This window comes from Ambystoma mexicanum, chromosome 3p (genome assembly GCF_040938575.1).
Source record: "Ambystoma mexicanum isolate Mex_15411 chromosome 3p, UKY_AmexF1_1, whole genome shotgun sequence".
Lineage (NCBI taxonomy): Eukaryota > Metazoa > Chordata > Amphibia > Caudata > Ambystomatidae > Ambystoma > Ambystoma mexicanum.
In genome coordinates this window covers 71,861,175-71,875,778 of record NC_090925.1, presented here as the reverse complement: position 1 = coordinate 71,875,778, position 14,604 = coordinate 71,861,175, and positions in this window count along the sequence as shown.

The window sequence follows — 14,604 nt, the reverse complement described above, 5'->3', positions numbered from 1 at the left end:
GGTAATACCCCGGGTTGGGAAGATTTGGGTACCCCTCCACCCTTGACATCCCCTCTCCCGGATTAGGTTGTCTGGGCTCAGGGAATTGGGGAAAGGAGGATGGATGGTTTTGGGGTTGGAAATTCGGTGGATACCTGGGGAAAAAGTTCTGCCCAGGATTTGGTGAATTTCTGCCCTCCTGGGGGAAGTTAGGAGGAAAGTTCCCTGGGTTAGGTGCTTGGCTGGATCCCCCCCTTGGGCTGGAGGGGTCCACACATAACCCAGGATGGGTCGGTTACCCTTGTAGCGGGGACTTACATAATCAGGGGAGCGAGGGACCCCATTTGTGGGACTACTTCCTCGACTCCCTGTCTGTGACTGGCCCGAGGGCCTTCTGGGCTGTGAATTATTTGGCGCAGGCAGGTTTTTAGGCCACCCCATCTCCAAATCTAAAACGGGGGCAACCTTTGCCTCTGCCACCTTGGCAGCAGCAGGGGTGCTGTTGGTTTTGGGGTTTTTCTGCGCATTTCTTTTATTTTCTATGGGCTTCTGCACCTCATAGATCCGGGTGGCTTGCTCAATGACCCAGTCTAAAGATCTTTTCTCGTGAAAATCTCTCACAAGCTGGGTCATTATGTACTTGGGAAGAGCATGGAAAAATGTGTTGATGAATTCTCTGCTGTCCGTGCGCACCCTTCTGGTGGTCTGCGCAAAGGCACGCTTCAATTCTTGCACAAATTCTTGTGGGGCCTGATCCTCCCCACATTGCAAATTGTAGGCTGCCTTGCGAGCCTCTTGGGGATTTCTATGTACAGAAAAATGTTTCAAGATGGCCGCCCTATATGTGGACCATCTTGAATGGTTTTGGTCCTCCAACCCCGCAAAGAAACTGGAGTATTCAGGGGAGAATGTCCATTTGACGTACTGGATGCAGCTACTGCTGTCCTTTAAATGGAAAGTCTCCATCCTTTGCTCATAGAGCTCCAAGTGTTCCCAAACAGAATACTTGGCGTTCTTATGATAAGACGTGATGACACTCCTGATTGCCTTAATCAAGGCCCTTTTCACCTTATTGGCCTTTTTGGTTCGGGTAACCCTGGTCCATTCATCCTCTGATTCAGAAGCACTGCTCCCAGAGGTGCCAGTCTGATCTTCCAGGTTTTCCCAGATTCTGTGAGCCTGGGAATAGCTGGCAGAATGTGGGGACCCGGTCTCCTGTGTCCTGTGATGCTCAGAGGAGTCTTCAGATCCCTCCTTGCTAACAGGATTTGATGGGTACCCCCCCAGTGACCTAACTGGGCAGAGGTTTTTAGTATGCCCTTAGGGGGCCTAGATTCCTGGGCTTCCCCACTAAATTGCACTGTACTTAGGTGCCCATACCCGGGTGCCCGCCCATCCATTCCTGGGTGGTACTGTCCTATGAGCCCCCTACTTTTGGCTGGATAGTAATCTACCATTCCTGTGGACCTGTGCTCATGCGCGCCAGGGGACATGGGGGTGGCAGTGTCCAGGGACTAAGAGAGATGAAGGCGTCTAGGAACTAGGGCTTCTGAGGTTATGCTCAAGTGTTTCCCTTTCCCAGCGAACTTCATCTCCGTCAGCCCCTGGTCCCTGTTGCAATGCAAGAGCCTGCGCTTTCAGTTCCTCAGTTAAGGCCTTACTAGACTCTATTAGTCTCTCCTGCATGGCTACCTGTTGCTGGAGCCTATCATTGTACTGGCAAAGAGCCTCATTCTCTCTCTGTGCCTCCTGACTGGTCCTGGAGTACTGGGCCAGTCTTTGCTGCAGGAGGGTTACCTCCTGAGTCCCATCCCTACTGGCCTGCTCCTTTCTTGCCAGAGCCTCTTCCACCCTCCTGGTGTGCTCTAACAGGTTCTGATGCTCTTTTTGGAGGTCACCCAGCCCCTGGAGGGCCAAGCGATTTTCTTCAGTTTTTCTTTTTAAATGGCAGACTTCCTGGCCTAAGGTGTCCCTTTCCTGACTAAGAGTCTGCATCTGTGCCGCCAGGTCGTCCCTTTGCCTTTGAAGGGCACCAGCTTTCTGGCATTCTTCATCAAACTCTGCCTTGGTATCCAGGTCTTTCAAAATCAATGTATTGCTTTCCTCTTTCTCTCTGTCTAGTTGGATTTGCAGGGTGGCTACCTGCTCTGTGCATGCCCTGTTGAAATTGATCTGTTGCTCTAGCTTTTTCTGGCTCTGCAGTAAGGAGTCCAAACTGTCTTGGTGCTCCTTCTGCAAAGCCAGAATTCTGGTATCCTGGTCTGTCTTTTCTTGTTGCAGTATATCCATGTCCTCTTTTATTTTAATGATATACTGCCTACTATCATTTTCTGACTCCTGGCTCCTCTGCAGCCTCTGCTCAGAAGAGACCAGGTCAGATTGGGCCTTCTCTAATGCCAACAGTTGCCTACTTGCCAGATCTTGGCCTTCAGCACATTTGTCCTGCATGGCTCCCATATATAGATACAAATATGCTGCTATCCTAACCATCTTGTTGGGTTCATCTTTAGCTTTAGGAGCCATGTATAGTTCGCTCAAGGCCACATGTAAGGGACCTGATCTCTCCAGATATCTAACCCAGTTGCCGTGACCTGTTGTGTGATTGCCTGCAACCACGCATCCTGGCCCTGCTCAGTCCATTCACCTCTCACAAATAGCTTATGTAAGAAGTGCTCTATGGCTATTTTGATGTCTACCAGTGTCGTCATTCTGGAATTTGAGTTCCTTCCTGACTTGCAGAAGTTTGTATTTTATTTTGCAAAACAGACCGTTTCCTTAGAGTGTTCCTTTGAGGAGTGCTTTCACAGTGTAAAACAGCGTGGTGATCTAACCGGATATGTGTATCCGGTCAGTTGGCACACTGTATTAAGCTGCACAAGTGGTAAATCTAATCCAGAATCCCGGACGAGCCCCCACTTTGTAAGCGGATTCAATTCAACACTACAGCTAAGTCAATGCCTAGTCTGGGATGCTGATGGAAGCCCTTATTGATATATTTTTATGTCCAGTTTGTTTACTCTGGATGACAACCCTTATATAACACCCCTCTCTTAGAATCCCCTGACCCCACTGAGCCAAAAAGTAGGTTTGTTTTGCAAATTAAAAGGTTTATTTGAAAAGTAAACAATATATATCTATCACACTTTTATAGTAAATTAATATTTGATATCACACTTAAGAATATGATGTTGATCAACAATGGATAATGTTATAGGGGTACACTCTTTTTAATGGCTTAGAAGTTGATATAGAGAGGATAAAGTAGCTGAAAATGATTTTATGGCTTCAAGGACAATGCAATGATGAATGAAAATGCAGTACAGAAAATAAACTTGATATGATTTCAACCTCAACCAAAACAATGAAATCACTTTTCCCCTGGTAGCAATTCCCCCCCGCCCCCTTATGCAATGTAAAGAGATGGAAGAGAAGCACACAGTTCTCAGGAATGCGATCAAATCTTATTCAGTTCCCCTCTAGCAAGCTTAGAGCAACAGGTAGGAGTTTTAAACACAGGCAATATACTTTGATGTGGTATGCAAAGAAGTGAGAAATATGCTAAAATGATTTTAATTCCCTCTAGGGGCTCAGGGTGGGTGACAGCTACTTTGTATTAGTTCAGGATCACTTTAGCAATGCTCTATGAATGATTGTCAGGTTGCAAAAGAATTTTAGCAAAGGAAAGCAAGGACAAATATGTTTACACGTGGCTGAAATTAAGCAAAATGTCAAATCGCGGCAAATTTAGTCGCGTGTGTCGAGCGCAATTACGGAGGCACTATAGGGAGTAGGAAGTCGAATCGAGAATCTTACCTTTAAGATGAACGTTAAATCTCGCTCCTCTCACAAACGGTTCCGGTGATACGGTCGATTTAGTAAAGGATTTGAAATTTCAAAGCTCAGTTGACAGATGACAGTTTTCAGTTTTAAAGATGACAGAATGACACGATTATAGGAGGCAGTTCTAATAGGCTAAAATAGTTTGGATTAGATTATTTTAAACTAAGAGATTGGCTTTGGCACAGTGCTAGCTGGGTACTCACACTAGATTTTGGACAGGATGCGACTTCCTCACCGATCAGGTCAGGATTGGCTGGACTTCTGCTAGCAGTTCTTCACAGCGATCTGGTCTCTGGGTCTCTGGTTCTGTTATCGGTTCTGCTAGCGGTTCCGGATACAGCGGTCTCTGGTTCTGCGTGTCTGGCTCAAGTGGATTCTTAGCAAGCAGCAAACCGCACAGCCCGACGGTTGAATAGTTTGCAAATTATTTTTGAGGCCTGCTGAAGAGAACTCAGCTTGTGGGTTAGCCTCTCTGCTACAAGTTCTGTTCAAGTAAAGTTCTGGATTTGAAGTCTGGAATCTCCCGGCAAAGTGTCCCGCAAGAAAATGGAAAGTGAATGTCTCTACCTGGGTTTCAGTGTTCCTTTTATGTGTTTTGAAAATGGGTGTGTGCCTGGGCCTAGCTAAGCCTTTCCCTCTCACTTATCATTGGTCAAGCTTTCCTCTCTCCCTTGGGGGAAAGAAATGGAGTGACACAGTGATGCTGTAGGTTTTATGGTCAGAGGAACCTCCCCTTGTCAAATTGCACACAAATCTATTTCTGACCCAAATACATATTTATCTATTTACCATTTTTCTAATATTATAGGTCCAGTTAACATATTATCTGTAGCACCAAACCATCCGATCCCTGTCTTTGTATGATTTTGTGTCCACTTATGACAGAATTCTCCCCTTTTCAACCAGATAACGATCTCTAAACCTTTCCAGATTTTACATAAATATGCACCAGAGATATGGGTTTCAGATGATAAAGTGTCAGATTTTTAACATGCATACATTTGGAGTAACAACCTTTTTTCCGCTACTATACCCAAGAAGATACCACCGGGTCCTAACACCTCTTAAAATGTGCACAGCAAAATCACAAGAATAATGATGTTATTTATATTATTTTTACAAGTCCGCACTATGAATTATCCACCTTTTAAAATCATGCTCTGGCCCCAAAGGGGTGTGGTTTTCCAAAGCATATGGTGGAATTCTGGTTTATCCACTTCCCCCAAGCTCAGCTTGCTCTCACAGGCACTGCCCATCCCAGTTTCACCCAAGAGGAAACCATTTTACGACTCCCCCAATATAAGATTTGCCAGAGACAGTGCTTTGTTTAGTTTCCTGTAGTCCCCAGGTGCCACTCCCCTAATTCAATCAGAGAGGTGTCATCACCTTTTGGCAGGGGCAGCAGGATGCAGCCAGGCCTGGGAAGAGTTGTTGAGCCAGTTCAACTCCTGTCGGGGGTAGTTGTCAGGAAGAATTCAGCTAAATGTCACTTTAGTTCCCAGTTTTCTACATTCAAATCAAACTGACAATTTTTGCACATGCAGCTAGAATGCTGATTCTAAGTTCAAAACTATGACATTTAACAGTTGCAACCTATGTGACACTCACAAGTAGGTCACTCATTTATTCTAAACATTTCCATTTTAGTGGCTTTAAACCCAAATTCACTTAAGCTGCTGACATCCTGAGCTATTTTGTATATATACATTAAATAATTACTTCCTTCAAGTCATTTCAGAATATAGTTTTACATTGTATCCACCTCTTAGCAAGTCTTTCCTTGGCCTGGTTTGGGTTCATTTGTTCAGTTTTACACAAACGTCAGGTGGTTTTAAAACGCCGGCTTTCTGATAGTGGTGAGCACCAGTATTGCATCCATTTTTGACATTAAGAAAATGAATTCCCCACAATTCTGGGTTGCTTTTGGCAATCAGCTTTGCCATTCCCAATGGTTTCAGGCTACTGTGTGTGTAGCCCAATGGTGGTTTTAGGCAGTGCCCTCCTGTGCTCACATCATAGGCAAAAATGGGTGGCAGCCTATTCTTCATGTTTTCCCTGTGCACTCTCTGGGGAGTTCTGGCCATCATGATGTTTTCCATGTCAGTTCTGCACAGTTTTATGGTAGGGCTTGGATGCATGGGTAAAAAAATCCCACATGCTCTAGAGATGATTTAGTAAGAGTGGCGATTTGTGAGCTTTGGATATGAAAGGTGGGGGATGTAGAGTGGTTTGATAGAGCATGAGGACAAATAGCAGGATGAGGAGGAGGAGGAATAGAGAATGCATTTTAGTTGAGTAGAAGTCAGGGGTAGCTGGCAATGTATAATATGGATGTAGGTATTACCAGGTGAAGCAGGATAGGAATTGGTATAAAGGCTGGAATATTGCTTTAGCTGTGTGTACTATTCTTGGGTTGCCAGAGGCTAAGTAACGCCAGTAGGAGGATTAGCAAGAAATATCCATGGCGGTAGGAGGGAGGCGGGAACGGCAGAAGGCAGATCGGGAGAAAGGCTGAGCTCAATGTTGCTCTTAGACCAGTTGAATCTCCTCTGAAGATGGAAAGCTGAATCAAAGATGGAGGTTTTGAGGTCAGAGGCCACCTGATTATCCCGTAGATCGACAATTGATGAATCTTGTAGGAACCCTGCCCTCTACAGGCAGCCCCAGGCATCTGAAATGAATGCCTCTGGCCGTGTTATGTTGAGTTGGATTTTGCTCTTATTCCAGATGAAGCACATTCTGAGGATGGAAAGACCATTAAATGTTGGGGGGTTTGAGGTCAGAGGTCACTCGATCAGCCCGTAGTTCGACAGTGGCTGAATCGTGTACATTCCCTGACCTCTGCTGGCATCCTCAGGCTGCTGAGTGGCTTTCCTCTGGTGGTGTTGTGCTGAGCTCGATTTTGCTCTCAGCCCAGTTGAAGCCCCTTCTGAGGATGGAAAGACCACTCTCTATGTTTTCGTTATGGATTTACAGAGCTGTTATCTATATGGTGGGGACTTTACTTCTGGGCATTGCTTAAATAGTTTAGGGGGTTTTACTTGTCAGACGGGACAGGTCTTGGGCTTTACACCACTCTGTTTTGAATGTTCTTACTTTGAGGATGTAGAATGCCTAGTCAAATTGCTGTTAGTTTTTTATTTTAACCATATAATATACACTAATCATGAATTCCATGTTATTGCTTTGAGATGTTGAGGTGGAGAGACTCCATGAAGAGGTGGGTCTTGAGTTATTTTCTGAATTGTAGGAGGTGGGGGCGAGTCTGATGTTGATGGGGAGGAGGTTCCATAGTCTTCAGGCACTTGTTTTCTGGTCTTTTCCTTTTTTCAGTGGCATATTTCAAGTCTGCATGTGTCCTCGTTTTTGTGGTGCTCTGTCCTCCAGATATGCTGCGTTTTTCTGCAAGATAGCTGGGTGACTTGAGGGTGACTGCTTTATAGATGATGCAGCAAGACTTGAAGGTGATTCATGCGTGCAGTGAGACTCAGTGAAGGTCGATGAGGCCCAGGGTGGTGTGGTTGTATCTGCATTGACCCTTGATGAGGCATGCAACAACGGCATGCAGCAACGTGTAGGACACTTCTCAGGGGCACAAGCGAGGGCAACGGGAACCAGATGAACTATTTTGGCTTACCCATCACATTGATGGGGTGAACAAGTTAAAAAAAAACATATTTGATTTCAACAAAATGCTGGTCCACTGTAAACACTTGTGATCTTGATTAAAAAGCACTTCATTCCCGAACCTAGTCTATTAGTTTCCAGCTTCAGGCTGTTGTAAAGAAGGATGTGACCCAAAACCCGAAAGATAAAAAATTCCAAAGGCCAAATAACCACTGTATTGATTTGCAAGGGAAAACAAGGTTTATTACACGCAAAAGTCTCAGGCGGTAGCATAGAAGTGAACCAACACAGAGCTCATGCCCCAAGAAGTTACATCTGTTATGCATCTGTACTGTTGTATACCCTTTTAAAGCGCTCTGTTGTGTGTCTGTATTGTGGTATACCTCTTCTGAAAGCTAAGTCTGCGCTCAATAAATGCCATAATAAAAATAATAATAGTAATAATAAAAATAATAATAAACATAATAATAGTAATAATAATAAGAAGAAGAATGCACCAGCATAAAGCAGGCAGACCCCATAGGAATACATTGTAAATTCTACTTGCCATGCGCAAAGGACAAGCAGCATTTACAGCTACAATTAAAACGCTGCCCGACATGCGAGCATGCTGGGCAGCGTTTAACTGTAATTGCCAAGGCAGCTTAACATGCACGCACGGTAAGCAACGTTCACAATCAAAGGTAAACCCTGCAGACATGCCAGGCAGCGTTTACTAATTTTGCATAGCAGAGTATAAATGTACAGGGAAAAGGGTGGCGTGTGTACTCCGACATTTGCTCTGCAAATCTGCACTCGGCCAAGAAAATAATGAACATTTGGCAGCCCTGACCTGGCTAGGCCTGCGTGCAGCATTTCTATGCAATGATTGTACACCTTTTCAGCCCTGCAGGGGATGAGAATGGTTTTGGGATTAGAAGTTTACTCACAGACTGAAATGTAAATGTCTACCAGCTGATCTGCCCCGCCTGTCAAAAATGATTTTTTTCTTCCAGGATCACATTTTGCTGCTGTCCGAAAAGCAATGGATTCTGAAGAAATCCGCCAGCTTTTAGCATGTGCTAAAAGTTGGCAGTTTCTGCGGGAATCCATGTTAATTGCTTCCCACCATGCACACATGTTGGGAGATATTTGCTCCTGTTTGCACTAAGAAGTACAAATGATGAACGGAAGCCGGGGCCCACTCATGTGTGCATTACTCTACTGCACTCCCTAGTGCAAAAAGTGAACATTTCTTGGAGGGTACTGCGGTGCGCAGAAGTGCACATTTTTCAGTCCCCTTCATCCAACTTCCCTTACAAAGCAAATGACTGCCTAAGTGCTTACCTTTCACGCCTCTTGAAAATGTGGGATGATCAAAAACAGAATTGATTTGCCGAATAAGCGCCAAACAAATGCACAATAAAATAAATAAATACAATGTTTCACATTTATTCAGCAAGGAAGTGTCCAATATCAGGGTCCTCATTAGGGATTTTCCTGTGCGGAATTAACATGCCCAGACATCCGTTTATTCGCACATTTCTGCACCGGCAAACGCTGAGTTTGAAGTGGGGTGACCATATTTAGCAGCAGGTCCGACCTACCGTTAATTCCAGCACCCCACCATCAAAAACTGGCAGTAATACCAGCAACTCCCCTGTAGAGTCCTATGGGGCTCCATGGACTGGTGAGTAACTGCCCTTACCAAGATTTAATCTGGCAGTAATTCCACCAGACCAAGTGCCAGTAACGGTAATACCGTTTGGTGGTATCCCGCCAGAATTACTGGCCGGATACCACCAAACTTGTAGTGAGGCCCATATTGTCAAGGGATTTATCAGCCATTTTCTGAATGGGATCAGAGTTGTTTGTTGAGCAACATATGTGCTTTAATGGCAAGGGCTATGGGATCAGTGGAGGTTACGTTCATGCAATTAAAGTTATTATTAGCAGACTAATCTGTCAATTTAAGATGATTTATTTTCACTAGTTTTGCTGCAAAACAAGCAGTCCAAAAGTTTATGTGTCAATCACATATATTAGATCTCAGTATCTAAATCCTGTTACATTAGAGTGATATAGAACAATGAGCATCATTACGAGTTTGGCTGCATTCCAGAGGTAGATCTGCTGGAATATCGCCTAAAGGAATTACCATTACCACCACTTGGTCCGGCCGATTTACTGGTGGATTACAGTGTAGGTCCCCATTCATTTGGAGTCCATAGGATTCCATTGTGGATTTCTGCAGGATTACGGCAGGCAGAATTACTGCTGCAGTAATTCCACCAGTTTTGCCAATTTATCAGTGGAAAGTGAAATAATTTACCTACAGCATTATTCTGGAGGTAAATTCCGCACTCCAAGGCCAAACTTTTGGTATGGCGGAGTGGGACATTTGCCAGTAATTCTGTTACCGCCACTGCAACACCATACTCATAATGAGGTCTTAAAGCTAATGGCTCATTACCTATATTTCGGCAAGCGAATGCCATGTTCACATGGATTCTCCTGGATCCATTTGTTAATGTATGGGTTTTTCCAAATGAACGATGTTTCTGTGGTGTTTGTTATCCCTTCTAGAGCAATGTACGGCCCTGCCTCTCTCTGCCCATAGATCTGATTTCACTCCCTCCTGGGTCATCTATTCCTGGATAATAGCCCCCCTCCCCTTTGCCTCAATATATAGAGCAACCTGATCCAGCCGTGAGGTGACCACCAGAATCACTTAACGTCACTGTCACTCAGTCTTCTGTACTTAACATGGGATTCCGAGTGGTGAGATGGCAGTGAAATACCCGATTTCTGGGGTTTTGTAGTACTCCATGGAGATTTTAGTGGAGTTACTGCGAACGGCAATTCTGCTGCAGCAAGTCCACCGATTGTTGTCTTAAAGAGCCGAGGATTTACCTCCAGCCTGATGGTGGGGTAGATCCTCTGCTTCAAGGTCAAACTTTAAATTTGGCTCTGCAGTAAAACAGCGGTAATTCATTTACCAGCAAACAAAAGTGAGAGCAATGTGGTAATGTAATGGGGTTCCCAGACATTTATCATGGAAAGACACAGGCGCACATGGGAAATGTATCTTTCAGGTTGGTGCACTACAAGGAAACGGCTAACTGGGGTTAAATATATTGGTTTAGGGAAAAGAAAGATTTAGATCTAGAGCTAAAAGGTGTTTCTTCACAGGTTGTAGTAAAGATACTGGGCCTCATTACAGGTTGTGTGGTATTTCAGCAGTAAATCCACCAAAATACCACAAGATGTATTTACCATTAGTGCCACTTGGACGGTGGAATTACCACCTGATTACAAGTGGCAGTAGGTGGTGCAAGTCCCCATTATTGGAGTCCATATGACTAGATGTGGATTTCGGTGGCATTACCACCGGGCTTTAATTCCACCAGCGGCAATTCTGCTGTTTTGCCAATTTTCAGTGGTAAAGTGGAGGATTCCCCTCCAGCTTTTTGCTGGAGCAGAATCCTCCACTTTACCGCCTAACCTTTAGTATGGCACAATAGTAATAGGGCGGTAACAGAGTTACACCTCTATTACCGCTGTTATTTACCGCATCACCGTAATTGTAATGAGGCACATTGTCAGGCAAAAATGCAACAGTTCAATTCGCAAGAAGAGGACACTCTGGTGGCGCTCAACTTAGTCATGTGTTTAATGATCTATAGGGAGATGTATACAGAGCATTATTGGCCTGTTTGAGGCTGCACTTGACATATGGTGGCAGCAGCTGCCCAGGTTGAGCCAGAACTTACTATGAGGTCATAATGACAGGGGAAAAGGGCCACGTGTCCTGGGCCGACATCCTGCGAGGGGCATTCATGCGGCGTACTGATGGAAACAAGTCAGTGTACATTTTTGCGCTCGTTATAGTTTGGGACTGGGTGCATAGTTTCTATGTTCACAATAACACAACCTCTGCAGCATTGTCACTTTGCTTTGGGGAACATTTTGGTAAGGAGCAATAACTGAAACTGAAAAACATATTCATAAATATCAGCGCCGCCAATTGTTTGGAAGATAGCTCAGTATGTTAAGCACTTGTTTTAGAATCTGATTTCATATGCCAGATCACAGTTCCAGATCCCTGGACTTTTCTCTCTCTGAGGTTAACAAACTTGAGAATATACAGTTTGGCGATCGTAACACCCACTATGCTATGAAACAAGAGAACTGCATCAGAAAGCGCTAATTATATAAATAAATAACAGTATTGATATGGTGCTGGTGTAGAGCTCGGTCCCTCCAAGCCAAGGCTTTATTGGGCAGCCACACCCAATGAGGAGCATAATGTGCTGGTCTGCAGAGATGATTAAGTAGCCACAATCATGACAGTGACGTCAAATTGTCGAGAATCATGTCCCACCTTTGCCACCTGATGACAATTTGATCCTGGGGAGATCTCACCTTACTCTATAGTACTGTTCTGTATTTAGTGAAAAGCCATGACTTCTCACGTTCTGATGGCATCGTTTAGCCCATTTACTGCTTTGACTTTTCATGGAGGCCTTTTGAGTGGAAGGGGTGCAAGACAGAAAGTGCAGACCCAGGGTCACGTGGCTGTGGTGAGATCATGTTTAGGTCTGCTTCTTTGGTACAGAAACGGTTTGCTTTTTCTAAAATGTCAAATATTCTTCTTCATATAACGGATGACAATCAGCACTTGTGTGCCAAACATGGCCTATCCAGAAACACCAATCAACTAGTCAATAGTAAAAACTGAGATGAGAATATATAGGTTCAGAACAATTAGCATTTTAGCACTTTTAGACTGCACTTAATTATGGTAAAAATGAAGCTCTCCTTAGCATGTTTCTATAAGGATTTTTTCAAACACATGCATTGTCAAATTGGTTTATCATGTGATTTGTAACTTTCCGAGATGACTCCTCAAAACATGGTATTGTTTCTGTTACTGACATTCAAACATTTACACATAATTGCAACTTTTAAGACAATACACGGGAAGCAATGTGGTGAAGTGATAACTTGTAGACAATGCTTTTACCAACTAACCCATGCTGTGGTCCAACGCAACATATTTCATTGCATACTGTGTGCACTGTGAATATTGCCATTCATTCTAATTATTCTTTTGTAACACACTACCAGCCAGTGGTTTCTAAGCACGGGATCGGGATTTGAACCTGTGATGCCCTGCATTGTCTTGCTTCCAAGACAAATGCGTTGCTCTGAGCTATTCTTCCTCACAATAATATTTAACAATTGTCATCCCCTAAGAGTGATTTAGCTGTTAGGGTGCAGGCTTCAAATAAGACCCACTTCTGGTGTAACTGGCTATACTATTGGCTCATAAGAATGCATGTACATCATTGATATATAGCGAACTAGACAGTCACTCATGGCAGCATTAGTCAAACACAATGTCCTCTTCTAATCTCAGTTTGTGTTGGATACATGCACTGCCCTGCTGCCTCCAGGCACTACCTATGCTATGGTGTTTGCTTAGTCCTTGATGCCTTAAATATGTCTCCTGCAGGCATTCCTGAGCACCTTTACCCCTACCTTTACCTCCTGTGAGGCTGGTGATCTGAGTCCTGTACCAATGCTGGGTTAAGTGTGTAGCTTTTCCATGTGGATGCTGATCTGTGCCCTGTGTCCCTGCTTAGGCACCTGCACCTCCTGTGAGGCCGGTGATCTGAGTCCTGTACCAATGCCGAGGTAAGTGTGTAGCTTTTCCATGTGGATGCTGATCTGGGTCCTGTGTCCCTTCTTGTGCACCTGCACCTCCTGTGAGGCCGGTGATCTGAGTCCTGTGTCATGCAGGGGTACTTGCACCTTTTTCACGTGGCTGCTGATCTGTGCTCTGCACGTTTTGGTCCTGTACTGGAGCCTGAATGCCTTTCTCATGGGTACTGTTGTTAAAATGTGTGCTGCACTTTTTCTAATACACAAGTACCCTCATGGTGGACCTCTAGAGGTGCCCTTAAGGGGCAGCTTTTGCGGTATTCCCAAACTGGCACCGAAGAAGCAGGTAAGGGCACGTCACTGGAGTTCCCCTGGTTATTTATAGGGGCAGGGCTCAAGTCGAGGTTACATGCAGGGGGACGGTGCCCACCCACTTTATTCAGTGGGTGGACTAAGCCCCCGCCCCCAGATAAAATGAGAAAAATTGAATGTCCTCTTCAAATGTATGTATTAAAGCTGACCTCAGAGATCAAACTGCAGTCGTCAGGTTTGTAGGCTGGACACTTCACCCGTGCACTATAAAACCTGAGGAAAAATAGTAAGCAACTAAAGGTGAAATGTCCCATTTTGGTATTGCAAGACCCAGGAAAAACCGTTTGTTTTGGTTCGTGGAGTTTAAAACATGGACACCTTTTAAAGTTTTCAAAACGACTATAAAAGAAAATGTCCTTCCTTGGTTTGTGTGCTGATTTTATGAAAGGCAAATGCCATTCGTTCTGTGCAATTTGGGTGGTTATGCAAAGCCTATTTAATGAAATGTGCATATTTCACCCTGAAATGCTATGTTCTGGGGGTGTCATATCCCATTACGTTTGTCGATGAATCCCCCCACTTTAATTTTTAGGACTTGACCTTAGCGGGGAGGGGGACACCACAGAATCTTGGATCCCTTCATTTATTTTTTTTGAAGGGGGTACAAAAATGGCTTTGATAACTTATCAGATATGGCAGAAATATATTGTCATCATTGAGGCATCTCTGGCAACCCTTGTCATTTGAGAGTCAAAACCTATTGGCTTTGCAAACGTTTGCTTTTTAAAGCAGATTGTGTGTTTCACCTAAATATGTCCTGAATGAAACAGCAGCGCATACTGTCACTCCTTACCTTCATCATGCCTGCTGCCAGGTCCTCATATTGCATTCCCTTTTTAACTGGAACATTCTGCAGACAACCACTGAACGAGCGGGGGATATAAAACACACAAGAGAGGACTCCTGGGGGGCTGTTCTGTGCTATACAGGAAGCACAGAGCTGCCTGGCAGCAGTGCTGGGGGTGCACTAAGCTCTTGGTCTGTCCAGCCTGGCAGGGTAGGAACTCCAGGGGGTCACAGGCAAATCACAGGCCCTCATCACTCACATGTGATCTGCATAATTGCCCCCATCGACCCCCCAGCCTTTCAAGTCGTGCAGGCTAGGCCAGACCTATCAGAGGCCTTGCACCCTCCACTGTG